At 44.7% G+C, this 19,580-nt stretch overlaps 1 long non-coding RNA gene across 1 annotated transcript in view; it reads left to right on the top strand.

Annotated features, from left to right (window-relative positions):
* The window catches only part of LOC144818690 (uncharacterized), a 406,168-nt gene extending 387,435 nt beyond the window's left edge, over positions 1-18,733 (top strand). Inside the window, exon 5 of the long non-coding RNA XR_013607153.1 lies at positions 18,630-18,733. This is a non-coding gene — a long non-coding RNA (uncharacterized LOC144818690). The remainder of the gene's footprint in view (positions 1-18,629) is intronic.
* The last annotated feature ends 847 nt before the right edge of the window (positions 18,734-19,580 follow it).

Here is a 19,580-nt window from a genome sequence, read left to right as displayed (position 1 = left end):
TGCCTAAAAACCAAGCGGCCCTTGAACAACAGCAAAGACTCATCCACTGCAATTTCTTTACCAGGGACAAAGATCTCAGAAAAACGATCAACAAAGTGATCAAGGACAGGCCGAATTTTAAACAAACGGTCACAATCAGGGTGATCGCGTGACAACGCTAAACTATTATCAACAAAATGCATCACCCGAAGAAGAAGCATATACCGATCACGACTTATGACTGCTGGAAATATAGCTGTTGCCATTAAGGGACTAGTGGACCAATATGAAGTCATTGATGGCTTCCTTAGCAAGCCCATCAAAAAAGTTAATCCCAGAAACTTCTTCATCTCTTCAACATTTGTGGGAGTCCACCGGATTGCTCTAGAATAGTGCTTAAGGCTGGCACTGTTGGCCCTCAAAAATTGTTCTGCATACAAATTGGTTTGCTCAACAATCTCTTGCAAAAACACATCGTCAAAAAACAACTGAAAAAAATTAATTGGCAGAAAATTCTCAGTATTCACTCTACACCCAGGAACACCAGTGAACTCTGGCAATGCCGGCTGCACCGAGCCAGGGGGAACCCAGAGGCCATCCCTATCAACAGGGGGAGCAGCCACCCCAGCCTGCAGCCCAGAAGCCTCTTGCTGTTGTTCACCAATGGGAAGCCTAACAGCCACGGATACTTCTGGCTGCAAAACACCAACAGAAGACATAGCATCCCCAGAGGGCTCTTCCTGCACTACACCAACGGGAAGCCCAGCAGCCTGAGATGCTTCTTGCTGCACTACACCACCGGGAAACCAAGCAGACCCAGATGCCTCTTGCCGCTCTACACCAATGGGAAGCCTACCAGCCACAGATACTTCTGGCTGTACAACACCAACAGAAGACAGAGCATCCCCAGAGGGCTCTTCCTGCACTACACCAACGGGAAGCCCAGCAGCCTGAGATGCTTCTTGCTGCACTACACCACCGGGAAACCAAGCAGGCCCAGATGCCTCTTGCCGCTCTACACCAATGGGAAGCCTAACAGCCCCAGATGCCTCTTGCTGCACTACACCAGCAGGAAGACGAAAAGCACCAGATGCCTCTTTGCGCACCACAGCAATGTGAAGCCTTTTGGGTGCAGGCTCCAGCCCACATGCCTCTTGCCGACGTAAAAAGAAAGGAAACCTTGCGGCCCTAGGCAGCAGCACAGGTGCCTCTTGGCCCACTACCGGCACCTCAATGTCCTCCTCTACCATAGGCCCTTCATCAGCATTAGAAGAAGATTCATCATCTGATGATGATGATTCCATGCGAAGAGAAAACTCACTGCCTGAATCTTCTGCCCCTACCTGGGAGTCCGAATCGGACTCAGACTCTGAACCATGGTCAAAGGAAGACTCAAAAAGCAAACCAAGAACCTGCTGAGCAGTAATCCTGCGACTAGCCATTATCCTTACAAAGCAAGAAGACTGCACACACAAGTGAACAACAACCTACACTGTGCAAAGTAAGAAGTAAACAAGGTAAGGCTTTCACAAAAAGATAAATACAATCCAAAACAATTTCACTCTTACCAAATATAGCTACACTCACCAGCACCTACTCTGTTGAGACACAGCAAAAAGAAATGATATCCCACTAGAAAGAAAAAAAGAAATGACAGATTAGAAAACAAAGTGCACATCAAACACTAATGCCGGAAAAAAAAAAAACACAGAGCCACACAAACTGCTAGAAGTACAACCTTTTTCAAAAAGACAAACATCAAGGGAAAGTAGTACAAAATACATTCACTTACCAAGCACAAGCAACTACACAAGCTGCAAACAGACACGCAACCTACAACAATCCAAACAGCAAAAGCCTGGAACATAACAAAAATAGAGAAGAAAAAAAAATGACTACCACATTTCACAAACAATATAACAATTAAAACAACAACACACAAATTTGGCCCCCAAATTTAAATTCGGCCAGATGGGCCATCAAATAGGGCTTAGACCAATTGAGATTAGATGAGGTTTAACATCAAGACACTGGATAATTTTTTGAATTTTTTTTACTGCCTGACCCCTTTGGTGCCAGTCAGTCTTTTGCTCCTACCAGTACCCCCATCACACAGGGGCAGTAAGGACATTCATACACCTTTTGTACGTGTGACACATACAAAACATTCACACCGCCAGCCGCCAGCGCCATTCGAGGGCCCATCACTTTCACACGCCCACAAATCTGACACAGTAACTTCAGAAAATGTTGGACTGCGTAGAGTGTCACTCAACTAGCAGTGTGTGTAGTGACCAACAGAAAGTAACTACTCACACACCGCCAGCCGAGTGCCAGTCCACCCACACCACCATGGAAATGGAAATGGAGGTAAATTTATAGAGCGCGAATTGCTACCCGGAGGCGTCCAAGCGCTGGTAATAAAAGAGGGGACCTCGTAAGTGGCTAGCAGAGGATCAATGAGGAAGGTTGAATAAGAATAAGACCATGCACACTGAAAGCCAAACACCACTCAGCGCACAACGACAGCCAAGTACCACTCCACTCACACCATCCAGCCAAGCGCCACTCCACCCACACCGCCAGCCAAGCACCACTCCGTGCACAGACAGCCATGTACCACTCCATGCACACCACCAGCCAAGCGCCACTCCACGCACACCGCCAGCCAAGCACCACTCCGTGCACAGACAGCAAAGTAGCACTCCACGCACACCACCAGCCAAGCACCACTCCACACACACCGCCAGCCAAGCAGCACTCCGTGCACAGACAGCAAATGACCACTCCACACACACCACCAGCCAAGCGCCACTCCACACACACCACCAGCCAAGCACCACTCCGTGCATAGATAGCCAACCGCACACCGCCAGCCAAACACCACTCAGCGCACACCGACAGCCAAATACCACTCCACACACACCGCCAGCCAAGCACCACTCCACGCACACCGCAAGCCAAGTGCCACTCACCACCAGCCAAGCACCGCTCCACGCACACCATCCAGCCAAGTACCACTCCACACACACCGCCAGCCAAACAACACTCCACACACACCGCCAGCCAAACACCACTCCACACACACCACCAGCCAAACACCACTCCGTGCACAGACAACCAAGTACCACTCCACGCACACCACCAGCCAAGCGCCACTCCACACACACCGCCAGCCAAGCAGCACTCCGTGCACAGACAGCAAAGTAGCACTCCACGCACACCACCAGCCAAGCGCCACTCCACACACACCGCCAGCCAAGCAGCACTCCGTGCACAGACAGCAAATAACCACTCCACACACACCACCAGCCAAGCGCCACTCCACACACACCGCCAGCCAAGCACCACTCCGTGCATAGATAGCCAAGTACCCCTCCACGCACACCGCCAGCCAAACACCACTCAGCGCACACCGACAGCCAAGTACCACTCCACACACACCGCCAGCCAAGCACCACTCCAAGCACACTGCAAGCCAAGCGCCACTCACCGCCAGCCAAGCACCGCTCCACGCACACCATCCAGCCAAGTACCACTCCACACACACCGCCAGCCAAAAACCACTCCACACACACCACCAGCCAAACACCACTCCGTGCACAGACAACCAAGTACCACTCCACGCACACCACCAGCCAAGCACCACTCCACATACACCGCCAGCCAATCAGCACTCCGTGCACAGACAGCAAAGTAGCACTCCACGCACACCACCAGCCAAGCGCCACTCCACACACACCGCCAGCCAAGCACCACTCCGTGCACAGACAGCAAAGTAGCACTCCACGCACACCACCAGCCAACCGCCACTCCACACACACCGCCAGCCAAGCAGCACTCCGTTCACAGACAGCAAATGACCACTCCACACACACCACCAGCCAAGTGCCACTCCACACACACCGCCAGCCAAGCACCACCCGTGCATTGATAGCCAAGTACCCCTCCACGCACACCGCCAGCCAAACACCACTCAGCGCACACCGACAGCCAAGTACCACTCCACACACACCGCCAGCCAAGCACCACTCCACGCACACCGCAAGCCAAGCGCCACTCACCGCCAGCCAAGCACCGCTCCACGCACACCATCCAGCCAAGTACCACTCCACACACACCGCCAGCCAAACACCACTCCACACACACCACCAGCCAAACATCACTCCGTGCACAGACAACCAAGTACCACTCCACGCACACCACCAGCCAAGCGCCACTCAACACACACCACCAGCCAAGCAGCACTCCGTGCACAGACAGCAAAGTAGCACTCCACGCACACCACAAGCCAAGCGCCACTCCACACACACCGCCAGCCAAGCACCACTCCGTGCACAGACAGCAAAGTAGCACTCCACGCACACCACCAGCCAAGCGCCACTCCACACACACCGCCAGCCAAGCAGCACTCTGTGCACAGACAGCAAATGACCACTCCACACACACCACCAGCCAAGCGCCACTCCACACACACCGCCAGCCAAGCACCACTCCGTGCATAGATAGCCAAGTACCCCTCCACGCACACCGCCAGCCAAACACCACTCAGCGCACAACGACAGCCAAGTTCCACTCCACACACACCGCCAGCCAAGCACCACTCCACGCACACCGCAAGCCAAGCGCCACTCACCGCCAGCCAAGCACCGCTCCACGCACACCATCCAGCCAAGTACCACTCCACACACACCGCCAGCCAAACACCACTCCACACACACCACCAGCCAAACACCACTCCGTGCACAGACAACCAAGTACCACTCCACGCACACCACCAGCCAAGCACCACTCCACACACACCGCCAGCAAAGTAGCACTCCGTGCACAGACAGCCAAGTACCACTGCACGCACACCATCCAGCCAAGCGCCACTCCACACACACCGCCAGCCAAGCATTACTCCTTGCCCAGGAGGTCGCTACCTAAAAACAAAATTTAAATTCCCTGGTGCTAGTGGGCATTTTCTGCCCCCCCTGGGGGCAAAACGGCAAAAAATACGGGCCGATTTGCCCCCAGGGTGGACAGAAAAACAAAAACACAATCATGGCCACCTGGAAGCGACCCTTACCCAAGGGGTCGCTTCCCAAAACAAACACATTGCCCCAACAAAAATCCCTGGTGCCAGTGGGAAATTCCTGCCCCCTCTGGGGGCAAAACGGCCAAAAAACGGGCCGATTTGCCCCCAGGGGGGGGCAGAAAAACAAAAAGTTAAGTGTGAGGCCACCTGGAAGCGACCCTTGCCCAAGGGGTCGCTTCCTAAAAGCTAAAACCAAAATCCCTGGTGCTAGTGGGCATTTTCTGTCCCCTCTGGGGGCAAAACGACAAAAAAAACGGGCCGATTTGCCCCCAGGGGGGGCAGAAAATCGAAAATATTATGGCAGCCCACCTGGAAGTAACCCTTGCCCAAGGGGTCGCTTCCGAAAATCTAAATAAACAATCCCTGGTGCTAGTGGGGGCATTTCCGCCGCACGATCGCGACGCTGTGCGCGATCGTGAGGCAGAAATGCCCTGCAAAGAGACATCAGGGGAGAGGAAAATCTCTTTCCTCTCCCCTGATGCCTCTTCGCTGCCCCAAACCCCCGCCGGAGTCCCAAAACCTACCTTCTTCCACCGCGCTCAGGAAGCAAATGGCTTCCCGAGCGCTGGGAATCCCTGATGATGTCAGCGCGCGCTGTGCGCACTGACGTCATCAGGGATTCCCATGGGGGGGCGGGGCGGCAGCGGAAGCTCTTCCGCTGCCGCCCCCAGCAAAACAACGAAGATCGGAGACCCTCGGGGGGAGCACCAGCACTTCCCCCGAGGGTGGGGCTGATGACGAGCTGGCCTTGTCATCAGCGCACCACAGGTAAGCGCCATGACGAGCCCAGCTCGTCATTAGCCCCGAAGGGGTTAAAGGGGAGAGCACAAGCAAATTCTAAATTTCAACAAATACGGGTTCAAGAAATAGGAGAGTTAAGGCAAAAGGTTTGGGGGTGATCCTGCAGAGAGTGCCAGATCTGACAGGTACCCACAAATTCCTTTTGACTCTTTAAGTTTTACCATTTGAATTACTGTATAATCGATAAACAATGAAAACTCATTGTAAGGGGCTGCTTAGTTGTTGGCTATGCATATCGCATTTATTTGTAGAACCTAGAAACCCTATATGTCCTTGTGACCAGAAAGGTCTATAAACCATAACGGTTTATTACTCTTTTACATCAACCATCATAACAATAAGTTAAAGATGAAAGAGTTTCAACACATGGCTCTTCAACCTACTCATTTTGTTAAGTTTCTCGCAGGTAATGGGGTGCATGCACACAGGGGGGCACAACATGTGCTCCCCTGCATGCACCTCACGGCCCAGAGGCATGCCTCTTCTCTGCCATGGTTTTCATGGTGGAAGAATCACCATGAAAACCGTGGTGAAGAGGCAACTCGTAATATGCTTGGCAGGACCGCGGGGGTCCCGCCAAGCACAGAAAACCTTTTCGCTGATGCCATTTTTTAAGCACGAAATGTTCTTCCCTTTTTTCATAGAAACCCAACTTTAGGTGTATCTTGGATATTTTCTCTATTACCTCTAGGGGAATCTACAAACCTGGAGAACTTGTAGAATTTCGAGGATTTTGGAAAAAGGATGCAAAGGATCACAAACGTTTATCTAAGGTTACTAAAGCCAAACTGGTTTCTGTCATGAATTTACTGGAGCTCATCCTTGGATTAAGTCCAGCAATACACAAGACAAATCACTGGAACTTCAACACACTTCCACAGGAAACAATGGAGGCAGGGACTTAAAAGAAAACCCGATAGGAAATAATGTTAAATAAAATAATTTACCTCAAACTATTATTTTTTTAATGTTTTTTTTCATTTTAAGGCATAAACAATTACAACATCAACAAAAATGAAGGAATAGATCACATTATCAGCAGCATTATTAATAAATGGTACATACATGAGAAAAAAAGAGCACATTGGTGAGCCACCCAAGTAGTCAGTCTAGTATAAACCCATACTACAATGTTCATATATTGGCAGGAATATGCATATAGTTGCAGATCCTTGCAGGCGAGAAGGAGGGCTAGCATAACCGCAACCCTGCAGAGGGACATATTAGAGGGTAGTGACCCTTACGTTAAGGACATCAATCCTGCGCATTGTCATTGTGCGAGCGTGATAACTGATATCATGTGAAAAGCCCTCAGAAGCCCTTCAGCCCAGCGCCGGGGGGAAGCAGTTCATTATAGGTATCTGATTGGGTATTACAGTATAACATGTAATGTTCTCATTTAGTCACTGTTGGAACTGGACCTCTCATCCATCGCATAACCAGTCTACGTTTTGCCAAAAGGAGAGAGAGAAAGACCAAAAATCTAATTTAATACGCTGAAAATATTTCACCAAAAGTTCACGACTGGAGGGCACGGAGAGTACCACGCTCAGAGCTGAGAGAAAACCACTGATACCATTCAACTCACATCCGAGGTAAGTAAAGTTGCGCATCAGAATTTTCTTTTAGTATCGTGTTCCAGGCATGTACTGTGGAATTCACAGAGTCTAAAACCCCACACCGCCTGTCAGGAACCTTAGTCAAAAATCATGCCACATGGTGCGGGGCAGCGGCCATGTTATCAATCTGGAGGTGTGGTAAATCCATTGGACCATGGACCCTTGAGGCTTGAGCTATCCTGTAATAAAGCTCCAGATCGGGCGCCCCCAACCCCCGCTGAATATGGTAACATAAGAGTGTCTACTACCATGAGCTGAGACTTACCTGACCATGCTAGCTTACTCATCGAAACCCACAGTTCCCGAAACATGTGTTGGGGCACCACAATGGGAATGTTGATGAAAAGGAAAAGACAGCGCAGGGACACCACCATTTTCATTAAGGATACTCTGCCCATAAGTGAGAGCAGAAGCCTGATCCCTCTGTTTATCTCTTTGACCAATTCAACAATAGACCTGCCATAATTCGCGGTAAGCACCTGGTCCGCGTCGGAGTGCACTTGGATACCCAAGTATCGAACTGGATCTGACGTCCACTGGAGAGGGAAGTCAAGCGGTGTCGGTGCCGTGGCTTCTGTTAACGGAAAAATTATGGACTTATCCCAATTGATCTTTAGTCCCAAAAGACCCCCAAAGCACAACACTTCACGTATCACGGGAGCTAGATGTGTCTCTGGGTCCCGAATATATAGTAACATGTCATCAGCATAGGCTGAAACAATTAAATTATAGTTAGGGAAGCACAGGCCTCTTTGACCATGGGACCCTTGATGTGTGCCCCTTGATATCTGAATAGGGGCAGAGACCATACCACCAGTGCCCGGGCCAAAGGGGAATTATAAAGTACCGAGACCAGTTGTAAAAATACCTCTCCAACTCCTATTCAGCGCAGGACAGCTAGCATAAACATCCATTTGCTCAAATCAAAGGCCTTTTCTGCGTCTAGGAAGACTGACGCCGCCTTAACCTATGGTCGAACATGTTGATGGGCAGCGAACACCGTGCGAAGGTTGTTCGACCAATCAGTTGAGGCAATAAAGGGGGACAGGCGATTAGCCAGGTCCGTAGCAAATATCTTGGTGTCTACGTTTAATAGGGAAAGTGGACGTCAAGAGGAGCACTTACGAGGATCCTTACCAGGCTTTAACAGTGTAATTATCACGGCATTATCCCATCCCCTCCCATCTCCTGGAACTGGGAAGACAAATGGGGAATTAAAAGGTCGCTAAAGCCCTTGTAGGAAGGCACCGTAAGCCCATCCTGACCTGGGGTGCTGCCCCCTTGTATGGAGTTCAAGGCAAGACGTATTTCCACTGCTTCTATAGGACGCAATAACATTTTTCAGTGCCAATTTTGTAGCCAAGGGAGTTCCAAATATTCAAGATACTGCAATATGTCAGATTCGTTAGAGGAAAACTTAGAGCTATAGAGCTCATGATAATATCACCAAAACTGTTTATTAACATACGCTTGCTCTGTCAGGAGAGAACTTTCATCGTCTAGTAGCTCAGAGAAGCCACCGGGCTCTGATCTACAATGGGCTAGAGCCGTCAGCACTGATCCAGGACAATCGGCCCCGCCATAGAATCTAGCTTTGGCATATTTGCCTATATGTTTAACTTCGCTATCTGCTTCTTCTTGGTATTCCTTCATCGTCTCCTTCGGCAGCTCTCGTGTGATAGGATCATTTCCGCCAGTGAGCTCAGCTTTAAGCCCCACTATCCAGGATTCGAACCGAGCGAGCCTGTCTCTAATAGAGCGTAGAACCCCTGCATGCCTACTTATCGCGATACCCCGAATATAAACCTTAAATGATTCCCACACCGTGGCAAAAGAATCAACAGAGACAACATTAAAAACAAAGAACTCAGTGATTGCGTCCATCAACTCTGATTTAAAAAGGACATCCAACAACAAATATGGAGGGAACCTCCAGAGGAAAGAAGGAGGACCATGGGAAGGCACAGTTATGGCTAACAGAATGGGGAGTGATCCGAGAAAGTCCCAGCGAAAACAGGGCAGCCCTGCACGTTGGGCAATAGTATGTGTGAAATGAGCCAATAGTCTACATGGGTGTGGATATCGTGGGGAGCGGAGTAATGAGTGAATCCCCCCTGTCGCTAGCCCTAGCCCTCCAAACATCCGAAAGACCCAATTGTGGGGCTATGTCAACAATAGCTTTCGCTGAAGCAGACAAGTGCCTGGGTGGGTCTCTAGATCTGGCAAGTGTTGGGTCCAAGACATAATTAAAGTTCCCCCAATAGCAGCGGCAATGGCTGATGGTCTCGCAGCAATGTAAATAAAGACGGATAAAATTATGGATCATCATAATTAGGGCCATACAAATTAACAATGAGAAAATTGAGCTCCTTCCGAAGCATCTGGATACAACATATCTACCAGCTGTGTCAGTTGCACATTGCTCCAAACGGAGTCCCGACCGGGGGTCAACCCACGTCAACACCCCCCTGGAGTGAGAAGTGAAACACACAGCATGAAAGGGACCTGTCAATCTGCCGCCTGAAAGTAGTGCACTACCAGGCTGAAGATGGGTCTCCTGGAGAAGAGCCATGTCTACCTTATGGGGTTTCAAATACGCCAACATTTTCCGGACCTTTCTGTGGTCATTCAACCCCCTGACATTCCAAGTAATAAGGTTCAATTGTTTAAGATGCTCCTGTTTAGTGTGTTGACCTGACATAGAGTGAGTGTTGACAAACATCTTGGGATACCTGTGAAGCAGCACCCATTAACAATCATGACCAAAGTGTGACATGTGATCTGTGAAATAAAAAAATCAATAAGCAACTCAACGCCCCTCCCCACCCACGCCTTGCAATCCCCAACTTGGCAGAGGCGAATAGCAACCCTCCCTGTAACCTCTAAAATATGCAACCTAAGCAAAGAAAATACATATACAAAACAACGAATTCCCCAAAATAGAAAAGAGAACAGAATGTAATGCATTGGGGACGATGTTACCTAGCAATAACACGCTAGTGCACCCCCCACCCGACCACCAAAAGTCAAACATTATGCTTCCTTGATAATTAACAGTTACGTTTAGGAGACTCCCATAAAGCCCAAATCGCACCAGCAGCGAATCCCACAGCAGGGTAAACTGCAATAGATGGCCAGGAGTCACAAACATTCACCCTGGGGACCAAAAGAGCGAAGATGACATAAGGAACAGTGCAACGTGAAGGTGAGCTTCACGACAGACTAATATACACCCATAAGAATTATTGAACAATAACCACTTTGCATGAAGCTCTCCATAACCACAGGAATAACGATAAGTTACGGAGCCTCCATAAATTGACACCCAACAGTAAGGGCCGACAGCATAATGAACCTTGTCCGGATTGAGCCAACATATCAGTCATTTTCATCTAGATCGCAATTTGCGGCATCAGCACTAGGCCCGCCACTCCGGCCCGACCCTTATCTATCAGTTTTATCGCGGTCTTTCAGAACTTTCTGCAGGGACTGCGGGTCTAGGAATATTTTGGCTTGCCCATTGAACATCACCTTAAGTCTTGCCGGATACAGCATTGCATACTCAATTTTCTGGTCTCTCAACTTCCTCTTCAGAGGGGTGAATTGCCTTCTGGCCTCCTGTACTCTAAGGGTGAAGTCCGGGAATAAGGAGAGGGTAGACCCCTCGTGTTTCAGACTTCCCAGTTCTCTCGACTTTCACAACGCGGCTTCCCCTGTCACGGTAACTCAAGAGCTTGGCGATGATGGGTCTTGGAGGGTAACCGGGCTGAGGCCAGGGACGCAGCAATCAGTGTGCCCTCTCCACTACAAAAATAGTACAGAAAGTGTCGGCTCCCAGCAGCGTCGTGAGTAATTTTTCAACAAAGGTCTCCATATTGCCTGTGGCAGTGGATTCAGCCAGGCCTCTGATTCGAATATTGTGGCGTGATCTGGCTTCCAAATCTTCAGCCCTGTCTTGCAACGCAGACAAGGCCTTATAAACTCGTTTCTGAGCTATGTCGAGGTCAGACTGGGCCTCCTCTTATTCCGTGATGTGCCGCTCTGCCATATCTAGGCTTTCCGAGTGTTTGTCAACCCTCTCCGACATTCTGTCCATCCTTATGCCTATGTGTCGATTTTAGCGGCGATGGCCGACAGGCCCAGCTGCATTTAAGCTATGATTTGTTTAATGTCACTCAACTGGTCCCCATGCAGGCCGTCCAACTCGGACATTGCAGACTCCGCCGCGTCATCGCAGCGCCGTGATTGTCTTTCAGGGAGACAGAAATGGGGATCCCAGGCCTGCAGGCAAGGCAGGAGTACACTGGTGCAAGAGGCCCCGAAAAGAGCGACACGCTGTAGCCCCACCCGCTCTGCTCTCAGAACAGGCAACGTTGAAGCAGTGCAGGGTCGCACGGCTTATCTGCAGTATGTGGATCACCAGAGGGCTGTACTGGTCGGTTGTGATAGCTCTGGGCACCCGTCGGGGATTTGTGCAGAGGAGGGCGACTCGTTGCAGGGCTCCTCCAGCTAGTCGCGTTGAGCTTGAAACTCAGTTGCGTGCCAGTCCTAGATGCAGGCCGCACGTCGGTGCAGGATCAATCGGCCAGATCGCTGGATTTATTTGGCCGAAACGGACGGCGAGCACGGCAATTCAATCCGCTCACCAAAGGCTGCAGCTGACCGGTATCTCCACTCGAAGACAAGGTGCCTGAAGCCACAAATACTGACAGATAGTCGGTGGCTGGCGGAGCTCGGTTATAGAGCGGCCATCTTTGGACCTGTCAAGTTCCGCCCCCCCATTTAGCTTGAATTTTGTTACATATATTTTTATGTTAAAACTTTCATCATTTTGTTTATTTAAAAGTAATTGCAATTAAGTAAATGTCTTAACAAAATGTAATAAATAATAATTAAATACCACAAATTATGGTGATGGATTTTTAATCAATATTTTTAATAATAAGAATACATGAAAAAATTATATTATATTTATGTAATTATTTGTAAAACATTTAATTAAATGAGTTGTAACATTGTATCTTATTAGTTCTAGGTTAATAATAATTATTTTATGTTTATTCTTTTTCATTTCAAATTAAAATGTTTGTATTCTTTTTTAATACATATTCAGTTTTTTTTATTTTTCCCTACACTTTACTATAAGAAAGTTTCATCCTCAGTGGCGGGGACCTGAGCTTGCATGTGAAAAGTGATTAATAGTAACTTTGGGAACCCAATCAGTGCTATATCTTCATAATTCTGTAAAGAAACAATTAGCGATTGAATGATTGAAGTGAAATCTTTGGAATTTAGGATTTTTTTAATAGAATTGAGTGCAGCTCTTGCACTTTTAAATTAATTATTTATATGTACATTTATGGTGACGTGTTGATTGATCCACAAACCAAAGTATTTTGCTTTGAGAGACAGATTTGGAGTGAAGTCATGTATTTTGACTAATGAGTGCCATATGATGTTGAAGTTTCTTTTGGTTTGTATGGTTAGAAGAACAGGAAACCATCCTTATACTATACTCTACTATTGTATAAACAATGTACACTAACTAATGTAACTTTTTTAATCATGTTTTATTAATATGTCAATGATTTAAGTCATGGCACTTTTTTATCAAATTTATTAAAATGTACTTTTTTGCTAATTCAGTGTTTTACTGTTAATTTCGCTTGTGTTTGCTATATGTATTGTGCCAGTCTTGATTTTGTGTGCCTGGGTACGTTACTTTACAAATATTATTTGCCCTGACCCAGGAACTATATCCAAATCAGGGGGTCCTTGTTCTGTACACATTGATACCCACGGTGCATCCGTGTGGGACCTTATTATTGTTTTTCATTCAATGTACTACCGCTAGAAGCTACTGTATTTGTGCTTTACTCATTTCTCTTTGATAACTTTGTTTTAAACCTTCTCTACCTTTCTTTAGATACTGGTGTTCTATCTAACATTACCCTACAATGGCCCAAATGAAGACATTTGGTTTCTCCGATGAAGATTTTGCCACATTAGTAGGCATTAGTACATCTTCAAGCCATAGCTTTACATCTAACACTCATAATAACAGTGATGTAAATAAACTGTCCAATCTAAGGAAAAAATTAATAAGGATAGAGGCCCATGGTGATTTCATGCTCAATTATTTAAAAGCCGACATCATCCCCCTAGGATTAAGGGTTAGGAACATCCCGGTCTTTTTGTAGATGTGAAAACATTCCTACACAAATGGAGTATGATAGCCAGCAGATGCTCCCGGGACCTTATGATCCTAATCATAGCCACATCTAAAGATTAGCTTCAGATCTAAAAAAAGAAATAGAAGATTAGGAAGACAAAATAAAGAAATCATCTATAATAGAAGAGGCTGATAAACAACTAGAAACCCTAAAGAAAGATATTTTATCCTTTGCAGAATATTTAACAAAAAGAAAAAAATGACAAATTTGAAAATGATAAAAGATTCTACACTCTGGAACGAACATATCCTTACCTTAGAGAGAATTTTTATCAGACAGATTATCATCAAGGAGAAGCTAGTCATAATCCCCAAAAAATTAATACATTCTCAGACTCCTCAGATCCGGATTCTGATGGAGATGGCAATTCCACCTACCACGAGGAAGGTCCTTACAATCCACATAATGGACGTAGACACACGCGTTATCCTTTTTTAGGCTACCGCGGTGCCAAACGGGGATGACAGAGAGTAAGATTCCAGCCACAATCGAGAGGTCACTATCAAGCCCACCAGTATCCCCAGGAACCTCAACACTACCTAGAGACACGCAGCAAACAATACCAAAGGCAATGGATGTAATACCCATCTTTAACCTTTCAACACACAAACAAGATGCTGCAGATATATCTCTTCTAACGAAAGGTTTAACTTTTGTTCCACATTCGAGTGTAGACTTATTTGAACTACACCAAGATATCCATTCTTTCTTCAGAAAAATAAGACTAAAAAAGTTTTTTATGAACAAGGAAGAATCTGACCAAGAAGCTAGAGTAAACAATATAGTAGCCCTACCATCCACTTTTACTCCTTCCCTGGACCAAGTAGGCCCGGAAATGGCAATATTTGAAAAAGTGGTCCTAAATAGATTGGAACAGGCTCTATGGTTTATACCTAAACCTAGATATAACATCTCTAAAGAAGAACACACATCCCTTTGCAATTTGAAAAATAATAAATCGATTGTGATCAAAAGTAGTGATAAAGGAGGAGGTATAGTCCTTATGGACTCTATAAACTATGAGACCAACATGCTAAATATGCTAAATGATCCCACGTTCTACACAAAAATCACAATTAACCCTACAGATAGAGTAGTTAAAATAATTCAAAGGATAACCACCAGGGCCTTAGATACAGGTGTACTCAATAAAAAAGAACATGACTTTCTCAATAAGTCAGAAAAAAAGATATCCTGTATTTACGGGGTACCAAAAATACACAAGAACCAACAGGACCCCCCCTATCGCCCAATTGTGTCCACAATAGGTACCCCAACTGAAGCCATTTCCAAATATCTAGACAATATTTTGAGACCTTATATCCCATTAATACCATCTTATATTAAAGATACAGGGTGAATCATCACAAAGGTTGAACATCTGCCCTTTAACCAACACAGTGATCTGTTGGTCACCTTGGATGTTGAATCCTTGTACAGTAACATTCCCCAAAGAGATGCAATAGAGGCAACAATGTGGTTCATAGACATGTATCATATACCTTGTTACAAACCATTCTTTCATGAATGTCTCTCCCTAGTCCTGAGAGAGAATGTTTTTCAGTTTGGAGAGCACATGTATCAGCAAACAAAGGGCGTAAGCATGGGGGCAGCCATGGCTCCGTCCATAGCAAATAACTACATGGCTCTGTTTGAATCTAAACATATACATAATGAAATGGCCCCATTCTTTGAGTCTGTTTCCCATTGGTACCGATATATTGATGATATTTTCTTTATCTGGACCAATGGGGAACAGACTCTACAAGAATTTTTAGATTGGATCAATCTTGCAGACATTAATCTTCACTTCACTGCCCATGTCGATACTATGCAGGTTGAGTTCTTAGATAACTATATCAGAAACAATATAAATAAGCTTGAAGTAGACCTATACACCAAAACAACGGCAAGAAATACCTTACTTCATTTTACCAGTTACCACCCGAGAAACCAAAAAGATAGTATCCCTTTCTCGCAGTTCTTAAGAGTAAGACGAAATTGCACAAACCTAAATGACTACGATACCCAGTCGGTTGCCATGAAACAGAAATTTCTTGAACGGGGCTATCCTCTTCGCCTCGTAAGGCAGGCATATAAAAGAGCCCGGTTTTATGACCGAGATGACCTACTGAAATCCCAAAAAGAGCAACAAGAACCCAAACTGGTCTGTATTACAAAGCATTCCACGTTAGATGCTACAGTTAGACAAATTATTAATGCTAATTGGCATCTTTTGAATGTGGACTCTACTCAGACCAAATTAAGTAAACCAATATTTGCTCATCGCCGTAACAAGAATCTAAAAGATTTTGTGGTTCGATCACGCTACAGTGGAGCAACCAACAAAACCCCATTCATACAAAAATCTATACATGGCACCAATCAAGTCAAAGGCACCTCACGATGCAGTTCCTGCCAGTCTTGTGACAACATTATTCCTGGAGAGCTATTCACATTTAACAACTTCAACATACAAGCTAAGGAACTATGGACGTGTAATACACGTAACATAGTATACCTAATTATATGCCCATGCAATTTGGGCTATGTAGGAGAAACCATCACGGACAATAAAAACACGCCTGACAGAACATAGGTCCACCATTAGAACTCGCAAACTCGCAGGCCCATTGGTGAACCATTTCATAGAATTCAAACATTCTCCGTCTGATATCAGATGGCGAATTCTCGAAAAGATCCATACACCAAACAACAACGGTGGTGACAAGATCAGAAAGAAGAAAGAAGTATTCTGGATCTTTTCTTTGGGGACTTTCACCCAAGGCTTAAATAATGAATTGCCTTGGGAGAACGCTATTCTGTAAAATGGAATAATAACAGATATAATCTATAGCCAAAATACCTGCATCTAATAACTTTAGATTTGGCTCTTTGAAAGGTAGCATACCACTTTTTCCTTTCTACTCCCTTGGCATAGTTTCAGAAATTTAAGTATTAATCTAAGTACTACCTTAGGTCCCTTTGACTAACTGTAGCCCGCTCGCAACTCACTGCTTTTACACTCTATAAATGTTCAGATAATATACCTTCAAGAGGTGCATCGAACAACTTTTCCTGCCTCTGCGTAAATAAGACAGATTATTAAATTATACACCTTTAAAAGGAGGGTCTGTTGGTAACAATCACCAATGACAGAGCCCAGTATATAAACCAACCAGCACGCCGAAATAATGTTTTCACATTGAGCAACCAGACGTTAGATCGTAGCATTCAGTCACGCAACTATTTTTCAGGTAAGAGATAAAAAAGCTCTTTCTAGTGCAGATAAAGACTAAACTATAATGCATTCTTGTAATACTCATCTGCCTGCACGGCTTTCTTTAACTTTAGAAAGCCGGTAAGCCTGAAGCCGAAGCGGAAGCATTGTTTTGAGATACCGATACGCCACGTCTGTTTTGACACAGGTAAAGACATAAAAGAAACACTCGAGCTAGTTAGAATTATCATTTCACCACGCAATCTAGAATACTTATTCCCACATATGCTATGTTTAATCCCAGACAGCCGGAACCTTTAACTTGACGAAACTTCATTCCGTCTATATAACCACACATTTCCGGCACGCAATTATTTTGCAAGAACAAAGGTAATAAGTTTACAAACATCGCGTTTTTTAAAAAAAAAAACACTACGCCATGCAACCCTCAATAATTAACCTCATATATGCTGTGTTTTATCTTAAACAGTTAATACCCTCCATTGATAAAACGTCTTTCGGCCCGTGAAATCACGCTATTGCAGCTATCAGTCAACTAGTTTAATCAAAGGTAAGAAACCCATAGACATCGTGCCCCACGAAAAACTATGTCAACATTGCATGTTTGCAATAAAGTTTTCTTACACAAGGCAATCTGTAATTTCAGATAGCCAGCAACCTGAGCCCGATATATATTATATTCAGCTGTGAAACCTTATCCAATGGAGCTCCTTGCTTAACGTAGAATCGTTCTACACCTTGCAGTGCCAATTGCTCACTAAGTTCGTTCAAGCATAGGTAAGGATAACTACGGCTATGTTTGCGTTAACCATAAAAACAACATATCGTTATAAACTACCAAGCAATACGCTAACGATTATCATGATTTGATCCCTTAAGGAACTGACATCGTGAACCCACTTAAACTGCATCTGAGAGGGATAATAAGTCTGCTACGATAAACTGTATACCCACAAAAACAAATATTTGGCAATAATAAACCTTTTTACATTCCATAATATCGTAGTCACCGTAAATACATTTTAGCTGAAGTGTTTCATATGTTTAGTTATTATGTCCTTACTGATATCTGGTTATTCATTTTCAGGAATAGTTCCTATTTTGTTACACAACAACAGAGGCCTTTAATATGTTTAAAAAAAAACTACGTTGGCCCTGCTCAACACATTGACTATAATACAGGTAATGAAATAGGAAGATAAACTATCATTTTATATATAAAGTGATAAAACACCTTTTGAAGAGTTGCTTAGAGATGCCTCACGTCCTAAAGGAATTTACTATTGACTCCTATGCTTTGAGATACTAAATAACACCATAACAGTTACTCTGGCTAGATATTCCCCTAAACTATAAAACCCGTTGTCCTGCGAAACAAATCGTTTCTTCAGTCTAATAACTGTAAGAATAGTTAGACACCAGTCTTTCTGTCTTTCTTTTCCTTATATAACGACTATGTATTTTTAATACCATTCCCTGCTGTATGTTTCTTTATCTCTGAATCTTATTATAATGCAACATGAAGTGCTAAATGCATGTCTAATAAAATGAATGAATGTTATGCGGTAAACCATTAAACTCTATCATACCACTGGCCCAGATAGCAAACTGTATGTACCTTTGCAAACTGTTTAGCATAATAGACAAACTTGTAAATATTGTCAATTTATTTTCAGTATCACGATGGTAATGTCCTGAGGAAGACACCCCCAGATGTGTCGAAACGCGTGGACAGGAAAGCATCCTTATACTATACTCTACTATTGTATAAACAATGTACACTAACTAATGTAACTTTTTTTATCATGTTTTATTAATATGTCAATGATTTAAGTCATGGCACTTTTTTATCAAATTTATTAAAATGTACTTTTTTGCTAATTCAGTGTTTTACTGTTAATTTCGCTTGTGTTTGCTATATGTATTGTGCCAGTCTTGATTTTGTGTGCCTGGGTACGTTACTTTACAAATATAGAAGAATATATACACTCATATCTAGGTTAAACTGATATCAAGTTCTTGAGGTTTTGCAGACAAGATCTCAGTACATGAATATCTTCTTTGAAGTAAATATTCAAGTACAGTTGAATATCACCTGCATGTTGTTGGATGTAGAAGCTAGTTCCCTCAATCATGACTTTCAGGGAATTCATGGTCACATTTAGAAGTGTGGGTTCTGCTAATGTTGTAACTTGAGTAACATAATATGTTAGATTACATGTTATCAAGGTCGGACCAGAGCTCTCGCTCTAACAAATTAGGACTGATTATGAGGATACACACCCCAGAACAATGCTACCAAAATCCAAGCTTTTTTTAGGATTTGAAGTAATCTCTTGTATTAGATCTTATTGTAAACAACAGTGAGATCACAGAAGAACAAGTAGTCAAGGTCGAGTATTGAGTTAATGTTGTCAAGTACTTTCATGTTGGTGGTTTCATTGCAACTTCCTTATATGTATTTTTTTTAACGATTGAATTAACCTGTTCTCTGGAGCATTTTTTCAATCATTTAACCCAGGCAAGGATGGTCTGTTATAGGTCAATAATTGGTAGTGTAATTTCCATCTCGTTGGTGCTCTTTCATAAGAGAGTGGTTAATACCATTTTTACAAAATTGGGTACAA

The sequence above is a fragment of the Lissotriton helveticus genome, chromosome 2_1, assembly GCF_964261635.1.
Source record: "Lissotriton helveticus chromosome 2_1, aLisHel1.1, whole genome shotgun sequence".
NCBI lineage: Eukaryota > Metazoa > Chordata > Amphibia > Caudata > Salamandridae > Lissotriton > Lissotriton helveticus.
This window is presented reverse-complemented; position numbering and strand designations above follow the sequence as displayed.